This window comes from Mesoplodon bidens, assembly GCF_964165515.1.
Source record: "Mesoplodon bidens genome assembly, chromosome: 1".
In the NCBI taxonomy this organism is placed as follows: domain Eukaryota; kingdom Metazoa; phylum Chordata; class Mammalia; order Artiodactyla; family Ziphiidae; genus Mesoplodon; species Mesoplodon bidens.
In genome coordinates, this window is record NC_138176.1 from 147356479 (window position 1) to 147369239 (window position 12761).

At 43.4% G+C, this 12761-nt stretch overlaps 1 protein-coding gene across 3 annotated transcripts in view; it reads left to right on the forward strand.

Moving 5' to 3' along the window:
• The first annotated feature begins 421 nt into the window (after nt 1-421).
• The window catches only part of RBM47 (RNA binding motif protein 47), a 172495-nt gene continuing 160155 nt past the window's right edge, over nt 422-12761 (forward strand). For 2 of the 3 annotated variants that reach the window (XM_081251244.1, XM_081251246.1), the window contains exon 1: nt 422-626. The gene's annotated coding sequence lies outside the window, so the exon portion shown is untranslated. Of the gene's footprint in view, nt 627-1267; nt 1729-12761 lie in introns of those variants that run through there. The other variant, XM_081251245.1, reaches the window with a different exon arrangement.

Below are 12761 nucleotides of genomic sequence, written 5' to 3' on the forward strand. Positions count from 1 at the left end.
CAGCTAACACAATGTGCCAGGCACTGTTCTAAGCTTTTTGTATGTATTAACTAATTTAACCCCCCCAAAAAATTTTTTGGAGTATTCCTTCACTAAAGCAGCCCAGTGAGAAGCAGCACTTTTTTTTTTTTTTTTTTTTTCTCAGTTGAATGACATTGCAACCCGAAATCACAACTCCGTTTTAGGTTCCTGGTGGTGCCTGCTTCCTCTTCTAGTTTGTTTAGTCACAGAATTCGATTCCTGTTGGCCGATTACGCGCCTACAAACAGGCTTAGCGCTCAATTGAAATGCGTGAGGCTCCTTAACTCTTGTGTAAACAGGTAATGCGAAGGGGTGGGGCACAGATTGCGGATTTCTTTGCGACGGGGATGGGGTGGGAGTTAGAACCAGCTACCCAGAGATCAGGCAAGGTGAAGGAAGGGCTTGGCTGCTGTTTTTAAATGCAGTGTTTTTTGTTCCCTTTCTAGAAACCAGCTGCAACTTTAGGTCAGAGCGCATTAAAATGAGCCACTTCTGAACGAGCAACGCCCAGGCCCCAGGCCCTGCTGCGAAGGCCCCGGCAAAGGTCAGGGCTTGGTCCGCGTGACGTTCCTCCTCGTGCTCGTCCAAGCGGTGCTCTGCCTCAGGTAAGGACACTCTGGGAGGTTCCCCCGTCTTCAGGCCCGCCGCCGAGCTCGCGGTGATCCTACCTGCTCAAACGACTTCTTTCCTAGGGGGGAAGAACGGGGGTGGGGTGTACTGATCGGCTCGTGATTCAACAGCTGGTTCCTTATTCCTCAAACGTGGTTCTGCTTGGGTTCCCTCAGCAGCCCAAAGGGGCCAGACGTCTGATTCAGACAGATGTCCTCAGGTGGCGCAGGTGCCACTTCTGGGGCTGTTTCTGGCTGTCTGAAATGGATGTGACTTTTTGAGCGGGGAGAAAAGTCTGTGAGGTGAAGTCCCCAAATCTCTCCCAGTCAAGACAAGATTTTTTTTTTTTTTTAACCTTCAGCAAAGGTATCTGCCCTCCTAAAACAACAGGAATGTTGCACTGGCCTTCAGCCAGCGAAGGCTCAGCGAGCAGGATAACATTTCAATGCAGATTTACGGGAAGTTGCCGGTGCTGGGAGTAAAAATCTGGTTTGGTGAGTTTAAGGGAAGGGAGTAGACGAGAGACAGCCTTGCTACTGTGAGGCGCGGAGCCTCGGCTGGGGGAGGGCAGAGGGGAGGAGGGAACAGGGAAGAGCTGGAGCCGAGACTGAGCGCTCCCCGCGCGCAGCGCCGGACGCAGCAGGGCTTCCTGGGCCGCCGGTCTCCCCCGGGTGCGGATCCGACGCCGCTCTGCCAGTGGAATCGCCGCGCTTTCAAGTTCACGCTCCCGCCAGGAATTTAGCCCCAGAGAGCTGCCTTCTGGTTATCGCTCCTGCTTCCCACTTTGGAATGTGCAGTTTGGGACAGTGAGAAGCCGGGGCTCAGGGAGTTTTCCTCGTAGAGAGTTTCTCCCTGCAGGTTTCCAAGGTTAAGAAATTCTGACAAACTGGAATTCCCAGAGCCTGGGAGTTAAGCCTCAAAAGATCTGTTGCTTTAAGCGGCGCGGTAGGGAGTAGCTGGACACTCCTTATTTTGGTTTTACATTAAAAAGAGGGAGGCCGAGAAGATGTTGTAGGTTACTTCCTAGCTCTGTAAATTGCTACCGGGCTGTGAATGGTGTTAATTTCTGAAGTGGGCGACTGCAAATACATAACAAAGGTAAGGTAGCTTTGGGCAATCCTTCTAACTACTGTCCCTTAATGTTACATTTGGGTCCCAATTTTGAAATCTTGTTTTCTTCTCTTTTTAGCCCTTATCTCCCCTCATTCTACCACCCCCTTCCGATTCTGGTATATTTAATGGGAAAGAAATGGTTTATAAAAAGATTTTAAAAGCGTCAGCTTCTGGAAAAGCAGAAAATCATATAGTCAGCCCCATCGTTTCCTCTGGTGATGAAACCTTTTCCATACAAGAAACAGATTTTTTTTTCGCTCTTGAAAGCATACGGTTGGGCCGTCCAGAGGCACAGGTGACTTTTTAGACTCAGATTATTAAAGTGAGATTGAGGAAACCTTTATGACAGGCGTCTCGCTTAAGTGAGTGGTAAGGCGGGGGTGGGGGAGGGTTGCTGGGGCATGTGATGTCCTCTTGTACTCATTTACCTCCCAAGGTAACACTGAGTACAGGCTTGGTTGTTTAAAGTTAAAAATTCAGTCCGCATAGAAGCGTAGAGTTGATGAACTCAGACAGATGACAAATCAGTCACCGGATATTTAAGAAGTCAGTTAAAATAAATGAAGTGGAATTTTTCAAATAAGTGATTCATTTTTTATTTAGGCAAAAGTTCATATACTCTTGGGTACTGTCCCAAGGCATTTGGGGATGAGGCTTCTTTCTTGAAAGCTAATCAGAGATAGTGTCCTCCAGGTACTCACCCGTAGGCTGTACTGATTTGAACGAAAAATCAAGCAACTTTTTTCTAGTGGTGTTGTAATGGCTCACTCGGTTTTCTTTAGCATGAATGTAGGATAGAAATGTGTTCTTTCAAACTTGTAATGCTGGAGTCACACAAATTTTTTAGGGCAGAGAAAGCAAAGGGTTGACAACACAAACATGAAGAGGTTGCCACAGTTTGAAGGACCATTGCAATTTAGACCAAGAGCGTCTGAGAACTGCAGGTGCCAGTCCTAAAGGGTGAAAGGTTGTCAGCAGAGTAAAACACAACAGAGTAAAACTAGACAAAGACAAAGCCAAGTACCCAGTCCAGGCGATGAGATAGCATTTTACGGGAGTTGGTGTTGCTATTAATTCAAACCATAATCCTTGTCAGACTGAGGATATGAAATCTTGGAGGGAAACAAAACTAAACCAGTCTGAAATGGAAACAGGAGGAAGGAAAGAAAGAAATTTGGCTTTTTGTATCCTTTCTTGTCTACCTTACCCTTCTCCTTGTTCTGATACATTGGGTTGGCCAAGAAGTTCGTTCGGACTTTGCTGCAACATTGTAGGGCAAAACCCGAACGAACTTTTTGGCCAGCCCAACACATACCATTGCTTAATTACTGCGCACGGGGAAAATGAGGAATCAGACATTTCACGAGCCCAGCTCATTACTTCAATATTTGTTAAAGGAAGAAATAAATTGACCAAAACCAATCTCCTAGCCTAACTCTGCCATGCTTCTTTACCTGACTAGGTTACGCTTAAATTCTGCTCAAGAATCTTTTGTGAACATATGCTTTAAATGAATCAAATTTTGAAGATTTATTATCTTTCTCTTAGTTTTTGAGTTTTCAGAAATTTGTAAGATTGAAAACTCGGCATCATCACTTTACTCCAATCTCTATAGTTTTAATTTTCAATGTATTTTTGATTCCCTACCTGTGCTGCTGTAGAGTAAATTTTGCCCAAAACAGTTGGTGACGCTGAGGATGAAATCAAGATAGGAAGCAAGGAAACTATGTGCTTCTGGACACATGTCTTCAGTACTTGCTCTGACTAGTGTTTAGGACTACTCCCATTTTTTTCCCTCACGTGATAAGAGCATTCAGATTAGACTGTTCTCTTTGGTTTACTAGTAACAGAACCTGTTCTCAGTAATTTAAACAAAGATTAGAAGGTTAACGTAGATGAAGTTATTTTCTTACAAAATGAATTTGCTTTCCAAATTCTACTTTTGATCAGTTGATTAAAAATAAATCCCGTCCCAGATGATTGAGCTTTGACTGCTGTAGGAAAGTATTTGCCTGTTTCAGACAGGTTCCCATCTCCACATTTCAAGTCCCTTCTGATTTTTCAGGACTGGATACAGGGGTGCTGGTGGGGGAAGGGAGATCTCCTCAAAGTTAGACCGAGGTTCAAGTGAAACTGTGATTCAGTTTTCCCAGAGGACGCATAATCCTAGAAAAAACTTACTCTGAAGAGGGCTTAAGTTTGGGATTCATAAGACTTAGAAAAAGGATAGATTTTGAATGAATCTAGAATTTGTGTGCCACACGTTTGTGAAATTACAAGGAATATGTAAATGCAGTTTAAAAAGTGTTTGTCGGAATGATTCCAAGTTAAAGGTTCTATTGGAACATTTCAGCTACTTGCCTTATTAAGATATATTTTTCCTCTTGGGACCAGTCTCTGTGTCTTATGACGATGTTGATTTTCTGGTTTAATATTCTAAGACGTGTGTGTTAGTCACAACAACCACCTGCTCAGAGCAATTGTTTCAGAGGACAACTGGAAAAAGATTTTCAATAATGGCAGTGCAAGGATGACTTGGGTTATGAGATAGAAGGCCTTTAGAAGCTCCAGAGAAGAACTAGCATAGAAATGATAATAAGTAATTGTTCAACTGCCACCTCAAGTTGTTCAAAACGTCTCATACGGAAGGATTTAGGGGGAAATGGCACCCTGCCACTTTTTGTGTGTGGTCCTGAATCATCTTGTCAGTGAAACGCTCCTGAGATGGTCTGAGCTTGCTTTCTGATTGTTTCTGCTCCTTTCATATTTGCCTCCTCTTCTATTCTGACAGCCTCTGTATGGGGGAAAGGAGGCAGAGGGAAAGGATATCCTTCCCTCGAAGTCAGTGTACCCCCTCTTTTCGGAACCTCTTACTTTTTGCCCGGAAAAGGGGGCAAGGAAGGAATTTTCCAGTGAAAGTAGAAGGGGAGAGAGTGTCTGGAGGAATAAAATGCCAAGAAACAGGTGAGCTCCAAACCCTGTTAAGTAATATGTTCACCCGAAAGCTCACATGGAGATTATCGATGCCCTCCAACTATTGCAGGTGAACTGGCAACTGTAGGAATTTGAGGCTCACCCCCCTTTTGTAATTCAAATGCTCCTAGTGCACTGCAATAGATGGCTCATCTGAATGAGTTCAAGATGTCATCTCTAGGTACAACCCAAAGTAAACTGATTACAAAAGGCACAAGCCTTTCTTTCAACTACGCTCCACTCTGCCTTTCCTCTACTTTCTGCAGTGGTTTAAGGACACCTGAAAAAAAAAAAAATCACAACTTAGTTTATGTAATTTAGGTATATAATACGAGCATTCTTTTTCATTGTGGATGTTGAGTTTTTGTCATCTTAGGAACTTAGTTTATGCAAAAGTGATTTGTGGGTGTGTTTAGATGTAAACAGTTTATATGTCTGTAAAATACAAAACATGAGGAAACTGATACTATGATAGAAATGCTCGACTATATTTTATAGTTTCTCTTTTTGGTAAACCCTATCAGGTTTTAAGAGTGGGGTCATTTTAGAAATCAAAAGAACAATCTACCTTTCTGAAGGCCACTTAAGAGAGATGACATCAGAAGACAAAGGGCTGGTGTAACCCTGAAAACCCTTTGTGATTTTGAGAAAATATCAATCCTTTGGTCTCAGCAGATTCCGGGTAGTGCAAAATGTATACTTAAAATTACAGCCATTTACATTAATCAAGAAAACAATCGCCGGCCTCAAATCACGATATTTGTCTTTGGGAATACTGTATGTTTGTGGTTCTTAGGAACATGGCGGCCCAGTGCCAAGACCATAGTAGGTGGGTGTATGTTGATGAAAGGGGATTTGCTGACAGCGTTTGCCTCCTGATTATGCTTTGCTTTGGCTAATAGTCAATTTTGCTCATATTCCTTGAGTTTCCACCTACTGGGGAAAAAAACAACCTGATCTCAGAAGCAGTGGATAATCCACATGTGAGTGAGCAAGAGTTAACTATACATAACAATGGGCAATGGGTGGATGTGCAATATATGTGGGGCATTGTGTAGCTGAAACAGGAACAGGACACTTCTACCTGACCAAGGAAATGCCAGCCTGTAAAAATTATAATAAAAAATATTTACCTTTCAGGGCACTGAGACCTGGCTCAATCATTTTAAGCATTACACATCATGCCAAAAGAAACAAAGAAGTATTGAATAAAGTGAATAAGATTTTTTTCAGGTGTTAATTCTCTTAGGTCAATTTGATTGCCATTCTGAAAATGTGTATTTGGGCCTTTTGAGCTCGAGTAAAATATTCATGTTTCTGAAAAGTAGGGATCCGTGTCCATGATGATGATAGCACTGTGCCTTTTGAAAAGACAGCTTAAATAATATTTCTTTTTGTTTGCTGTCATTTATTTTTAAAAATAATAACATGGTTCTTGGTACACCAAGACCTTGCCAAGATTAAGCCCATCTTCTCAGTAGCCTTCTCAAGACAAAGTTGCCTTTGTGTAACAACTGGGAGGATTTGGTGACACAGAAAACTCAGTGGGGCACTGCAACTTATTATTAACAGAAAATTCAATGGCCTGATGTTTTTTCTGTTGCTGTTATTTTTATTCTACCAGCTAATATCTATGATATATTTCTCCATGCAGATGATCTTACTATTTTATTTTAGACTTTCCCAGGGAAGAATGTAGTGGTTGAGAATTTACGTTGGAATTTAGTTAGATTATAAAAGACGAAAGCTGCAGCGTACTGAACTTGGCTCTGTGGGCTAGTTTGTTCTGGGGGTAGTCAGCAAAATTTGGTCACATGTGGAGGGAAAGAAAAGGTAGCTAGCCAGAGTGAAAATGACAACCTGGGGGAAAAGGATGACCATTCACATTAAATTTAAACTCCATGGGGAAGTGGCTAAGAACACAGTCTACCTTGGTTCAAATCCTGGCTTGGCTACGTATGGGCTGTATGCAGGTTACCTAAATCTCTCTGTGACTCAGTTTGCCCGACTGTGAAATGCCTACCTCACAAGGTTGTTACAAGGATTAAATAAGTTAATCTATTGTGTAAATAGGGCATGGAACAGTGCCTGGTGTGTAGTCAGTATGATATGGCACATAGTCAACATGATATACATCATGTTTAGATGCCTTTCTGTGTTTGAATTCTTATCTCACTACCTTACTCCTTTCATGACCTCTTCTGCTGGTTGTAATCCAGGATTCTCTTCCTAAGATCACTCCTTTTGACCAAGTGCCATTGCCATTATAGGCAGGCACTATTTTTGCAAGTTTCTTTTGGTTTTTGTATCTTAGTTGTATGGAGAAAATGTAACTTAGAATCACCAAGGTGCCGTTTTCTTTTCTCTCAGAGAGGTATACTATGTTGATTAGAAGCAAAAAGAATGATGCTATTATATCTGTCAAGTGAGAGACTGGCAAGTGTCTTGCTGACAACGGAATATAGATTCTGGAAACGGCTAATGCAAAGTAGAAATATTTTGTGTAAAAGAACTTAATACAATACAGCAAACTTAAGTAGGTCCTATTATGACTTTTGTTGGTTAGTGTTAACTGGTCATAATCATAATCACAGTATGAGACTTTCTCAGAACTGCCACAGTGTCTTATCTGTGCACTTCTCATGGCATTTATATCACTGGCTACTTGTACATATACTGTTTTCCCTGCCAAACAGAAATTAAGAGGCAGAATTTGTGTCTGAATAACATTTGCATCCCTCAATGTTCCTATTTTATAGTTCAGTGCTCAATAAATACAATAAGAATTTCTTTGCCCAAATTCATTACCATCTAAAATAACAGCATTTTTGCATTCCATAGGCATGTATCATGGATCATATTTATTTGGATGACTTCTACTTTTTTCCACAAGCATTTTAGCAAAAATTCTTGGATAGAATATGATGGAGAGGTAGTGAACTCAGAAAGCAACCAGAATGGAAGCTTTATCCACAGCTAAGCCTCTGAAAGCATGGCAGGATGGGGGAGGCCAAGGGCAGGGAGGAGGTGAATTGTTGCAGTGCTTGGGTGCCCATCGCATTGTTTAAAAGTTTATACCTCTTGGGGCTTCCCTGGTGGCGCAGTGGTTGGGAGTCCGCCTGCCGATGCAGGGGACACGGGTTTGTGCCCCGGTCCGGGAGGATCCCGCATGCCGCGGAGCAGCTGGGCCCGTGGGCCATGGCCACTGGGCCTGCGCGTCCGGAGCCTGTGCTCTGCAGCGGGAGAGGCCACGGCGGTGAGAGCCCCGTGTACCGCAAAAAAAAAAAAAAGTTTATACCTCTTTTTTCTGCTCTTTAACATTCTTTGAAAGGCCCAGACTTGTTACTAGGTAATTATGAGAAGGGGAAAAATGCATTTTGTTAAAATTAGAAGGAATTTATTAGATAATTATAGGAAAAAGTGCATTTTCTCACAATTAGGGAGAGTGAACAAAGAGATCCACTGAGGAAGAACAATACCAAGTGAATATATAGCTCTGTGAGCCACAGTGGTGTGGTGTTTCCAGTGGGGCTGCTGGTATACTCTTGGCTAAGGCAAAGACAAGAGGAAGGAGGGCAGGTGGCTGAACAAGTATTCAGAGAATTGCCTCCAGTGAAATCCTATTTGCAGAGCAAAGGGAATCCTGTAACAAGCTAGCTCTAACCAGCTGATGCAAACAATAGTTTGGCCCAGGTACTTCCTTGGCTCTTTGCCCTACATTGTGGGTTCCAGGATGCACCTCAAGTTATATGTAGAGTTGCCAATGAGTAGACAGAAACTACTAACTCCGAGGGTACTAATGAGTTCTGGAATTTGTGCCTTGTGTCTGCAGTGGCTCCATATTCATAGACAACCACTCCCAGCAGATGAGACCAAGCCTGGGAAGGCAGGGATCTTAGAATATTCTCCCAGCATCCTTCCCAGAGTGGAACCTAGGAGTCACTCCCACAGCGGGACGTGTAGGAGGCCCACAGACCCTGAATCAAATGGTAACACGCATGTTCTCACACATCCTAGTAATGTGTGAAGGGTCTTGCCCTTTCCTCATTGGCTAGAGATCAATGAAATTGTCAGGGGAACTGCAGTCTGCTTATCTGTTCTCCCTGCTTCCATCTTTGCCCTTTATCCCATATGCTTGGTTCTTGACTCAGTATCCGGAGCGACCTATAAAACAAAGTCAGATCATGTCAATCCCCTGCTGAAAACCTTCCAGAGCCTCTGTGTCTCCCTCAAAAGCCACATGAAGCACTGCCTTTCTAGTCCCATTACCTCTTTAATCACACCTCCTACCGCTGACTCTGTTAGCACTTGGCTTTAGCCACAGCTTCATGCCCTCTGTGGCCTTTGCAGTCTTTGCTCCCTCTCCCTGAACCGTCTTCTCCCAATACATCCACGGTTCACTTTTTCACCTCCTCCAAGTCTTTACTCTTCTTTTGTCTAAGACAGCACTTCCTCCTTCCTGTTGGCACTCTCTATCTCCCTACCCTGCTCTATTTTTTCATACAGTACTTTTTTCCATGCTATGTGATTTTATGGCTCATTGTCTGTCTCTTCCCTACTAGAACGTCTGCTTCATTTATTGATGTATCCCAAGCACCTTAGAGCAGAGTCTGCCAAAGAGTAGGTACTCCATAAATACTTGTCAAATAAATGAATAAAACACAGGCTTTTACACAGCACGGGTATGACTGAAAGCGTAGTACTACTTGTGTGTTCTACTCAAAATATAACCACAAACACATCTTTCTGAGTAAGCATGATTTTTTTTCCCCAGACCTCTCCTGTTAAGCTGTCATATTTTCTCTGGTTTCTCTGGTTTCATTATTTTCTGTGCCACTACGAGCCCTTGATGGAGGCCGTGACTAAGTAACGAGCAAGGCGTAGCTAAGTGTGGGGATGGTGCAATCATTTCAGCACTTCTCTGTTTCCAAATCAAAGCCTCGTGTTTGGCAATCTTTCTGCGATTTCCATCTAAAACTTACAGCTCAGTTTTGAACAGTCTTGTGAATTGCATGCCCTACAGATAATTACGCTTGACTCACTCATGTTCCTATATTGTTTATCATTTTTTCTATTGTCATTTAATTATAATTAATGATTTTTCTGAAAGTAACTGTCAAGACAACTTGTGTGTGTGTGTGTGTGTGTGTGTGTGTGTTTTAAACTGTCTCTTTTGACCTTTGAGATTTTGCCAAGTGCCAACTGCTGCTACAGGAGTCCATCTAGATTTTTTCTCAATTGCAGGGCTCAGTTAAGTATTTTCCCTTGACCTGGCCTGAAACGAGCGCTAGTGTCTTTGTCTGAGTTGTTAATGTTTCCCCAGAACCTTTTACAAAACTTTAGTCCTGCTTTAACAACTGGCACAACCACTCTGATCTGTCGTACTGGTTTGCTAGCCCCTGCCTCACTTTCTCCCTCTGCACAATTTTCCTTGGTTTGGCAAAATTGCATTTCTTGGGTCTTGGAGGTACAACTCCCTCTGTGCGTCTACCTGCCATTTTTAGATCTATAGCTCTGTAAGGTACTTCCTCAATGGCTGGTGGAATCCTGTGACTACTAGGCTTGGGGACCCTAGAATTGGTCTTGAAGGTGAGTGTACATTCCAGGAAGGTTCTTTGTAGTAAACAAACAAGCCAAACAAACAAAATATTATGTAAATTCTGCTGAAGGTACACCACGAAGATCCTGGCTTTATTTATTTATTAATAAATTTATTTATTTATTTTTTATTAGTATTATTTTTGGGCTGCGTTGGGTCTTCGTTGCTGTGCGCGGGCTTTCTCTAGTTGCGGCGAGTGGGGGCTAGTCTTCATTGTGGTGCACGGGCTTCTCATTGCGGTGGCTTCTCGTTGCAGAGCGTGGGCTCTAGGCATGCGGGCTGCGGTAGCTGCGGCACGCGGGCTCAGTAGTTGTGGTTCATGGGCTCTAGAGCTCAGGCTCAGTAGTTGTGGTGTGTACACGGGCTTAGTTGCTCCAGCGACATGTGGGATCTTCCCAGACCAGGGCTCGAACCCGTGTCCCCTTCGTTGGCAGGCGGACTCCCAACCACTGTACCACCAGGGAAGTCCAATTCAAGAAATTTTTAAAAATCCTCAGTATACCTAATAATCAGCTAATATTTCTAGCACTGTCTGCAAATCATTTTATTCCTTATCATATGTACTGAATAGGACATTAAAAATGGGTAGCATATAAATGTTAAATTAGAGCTGTTTTTAACAATATACTATGTAGTTAGAGCTAGTGGTAATTATTTATGAGTTTTAAAAACTTATCAAAATATAGACCTAGTAAATAGGTATACTTGAAAAAAAAGATGAATATGAATTAAATTGGCTTAAACCAGACATTGAAATGACCTATTTTTTTTGTATAGACACAGACTCAACTGTTATTTATTTTTTTTGTTTTTTGGGTTTTTTTTTTTTTTTTTTTTTTTTTGCGGTGCGCGGGCCTCTCACTGTTGTGGCCTCTCCCGTTGCGGAGCACAGGCTCTGGACGCGCAGGCTCAGCGGCCATGGCTCACGGACACAGCCGCTCCGCGGCATGTGGGATCCTCCCGGACGGGGGCATGAACCTGTGTCCCCTGCATCGGCAGGTGGACTCTCAACCACTGCGCCACCAGGGAAGCCCTCAACTGTTATTTATTGAGTAGCTGCTATGTGCCAGATACTGGTACTAGGTATGCAGTGGAGAACAAAAGTTCTCTGCCCTCATGGGACTTTCTTTGGAGATGGAGATAGGATTCAGTACTCTGAAGGAACTGAGAGGTACTAGACGATAGAAGGTGGGACTCTGAGCTGTAGTGGTCTGAGACGACTCCTCTAGGGATGTGATGCTGAAGGTGTCTGATGGAAGGAAAGGTCTAGAAGGTGTAGCATTTATGATGGTCCTAAGGCTGGAAAAAGTTGAGCATGTTGAAGGACGTAAAGGAGGCCGATGTTGCTGCATTGCAGGAAGCAAGGAACAGAGAGGCACGAGGTAAGGTCATGTGGGTAACTGAGTCCTATAGTATGTAGGCCGTTCATGACCACGGAAAAGAGTTTTGTTCCTCCTGAGCCCAATGAAAAGCCAAGATAAACAATTTACTTGTTAAACAATAACTGACCATTGGGTGAAGACTGAACTGGAGGGAGGATGTTGTGGCAGACAAAGCGAGATTAGAGTCCGTTTTTGAAGTTGGCAGTGAAGGTGGGGTCATGCTGGTCAACTGGGTTGACCATTTCTTCTGTGCACCCTCTTGCCTTTTTTAGTCTCGGTTCAGCTGTGGTATGGGTTTCACCAATGGCTGGCAGAAATAGCAAGACTTGGTGATGGCCTGGATGTAGGGTGGAGGGAAGGGATGAGGATTCTGGCTGGAGTTACTGGGTTCAATGGGGGAGACCAAAGGAGAACAGGCTGAAGCGGGGCAGAGGGAATCAGGAGCTCAGTTTGGGGCATGTTTACTGAGATGCCTGTTAAACATCCTAAAGAAATATTGAAAAATTCCCTTTTGTATCCAGCACTTCTAGCAAGAATGAGAGGCACCTATTATAGGCAACTATTTTGGATTTCATTATTTTTTTTCACTGTGTCTAAATTTGCACATATAGATAAGGTGAGTGACCTTTATTTATATATATAACACATGACTAAACAGTATTCGAACAAGAAATGAGCATTTGTGGCATATAGGAAACTGTGATGGGGGGGTGGGTTAACACTGAAAAAATTTAAATATAGTTTTAGCCATTAAGAATCTTCTAATTCAGGGCTTCCCTGGTGGCGCAGCAGTTAGGAGTCCGCCTGCCAACGCAGGGGACAGAGGTTCGAGCCCTGGTCCGGGAAGTTCCCACATACCGTGGAGCAACTAAGCCCGTGCGCCACAACTACTGAGCCTGCGCTCTAGAGCCTGCAAGCCACAAGTACTGGACCTGAGTGCCACAGCTACTGAAGCCTGCATGCCTAGAGCCCATGCTCCACAACAAAGAGAAGCCACCGCAATCAGAAGCCTGCGCACCGCAACAAAGAGTAGCCCCCGCTCACCACAACTAGAGAATGCCTGC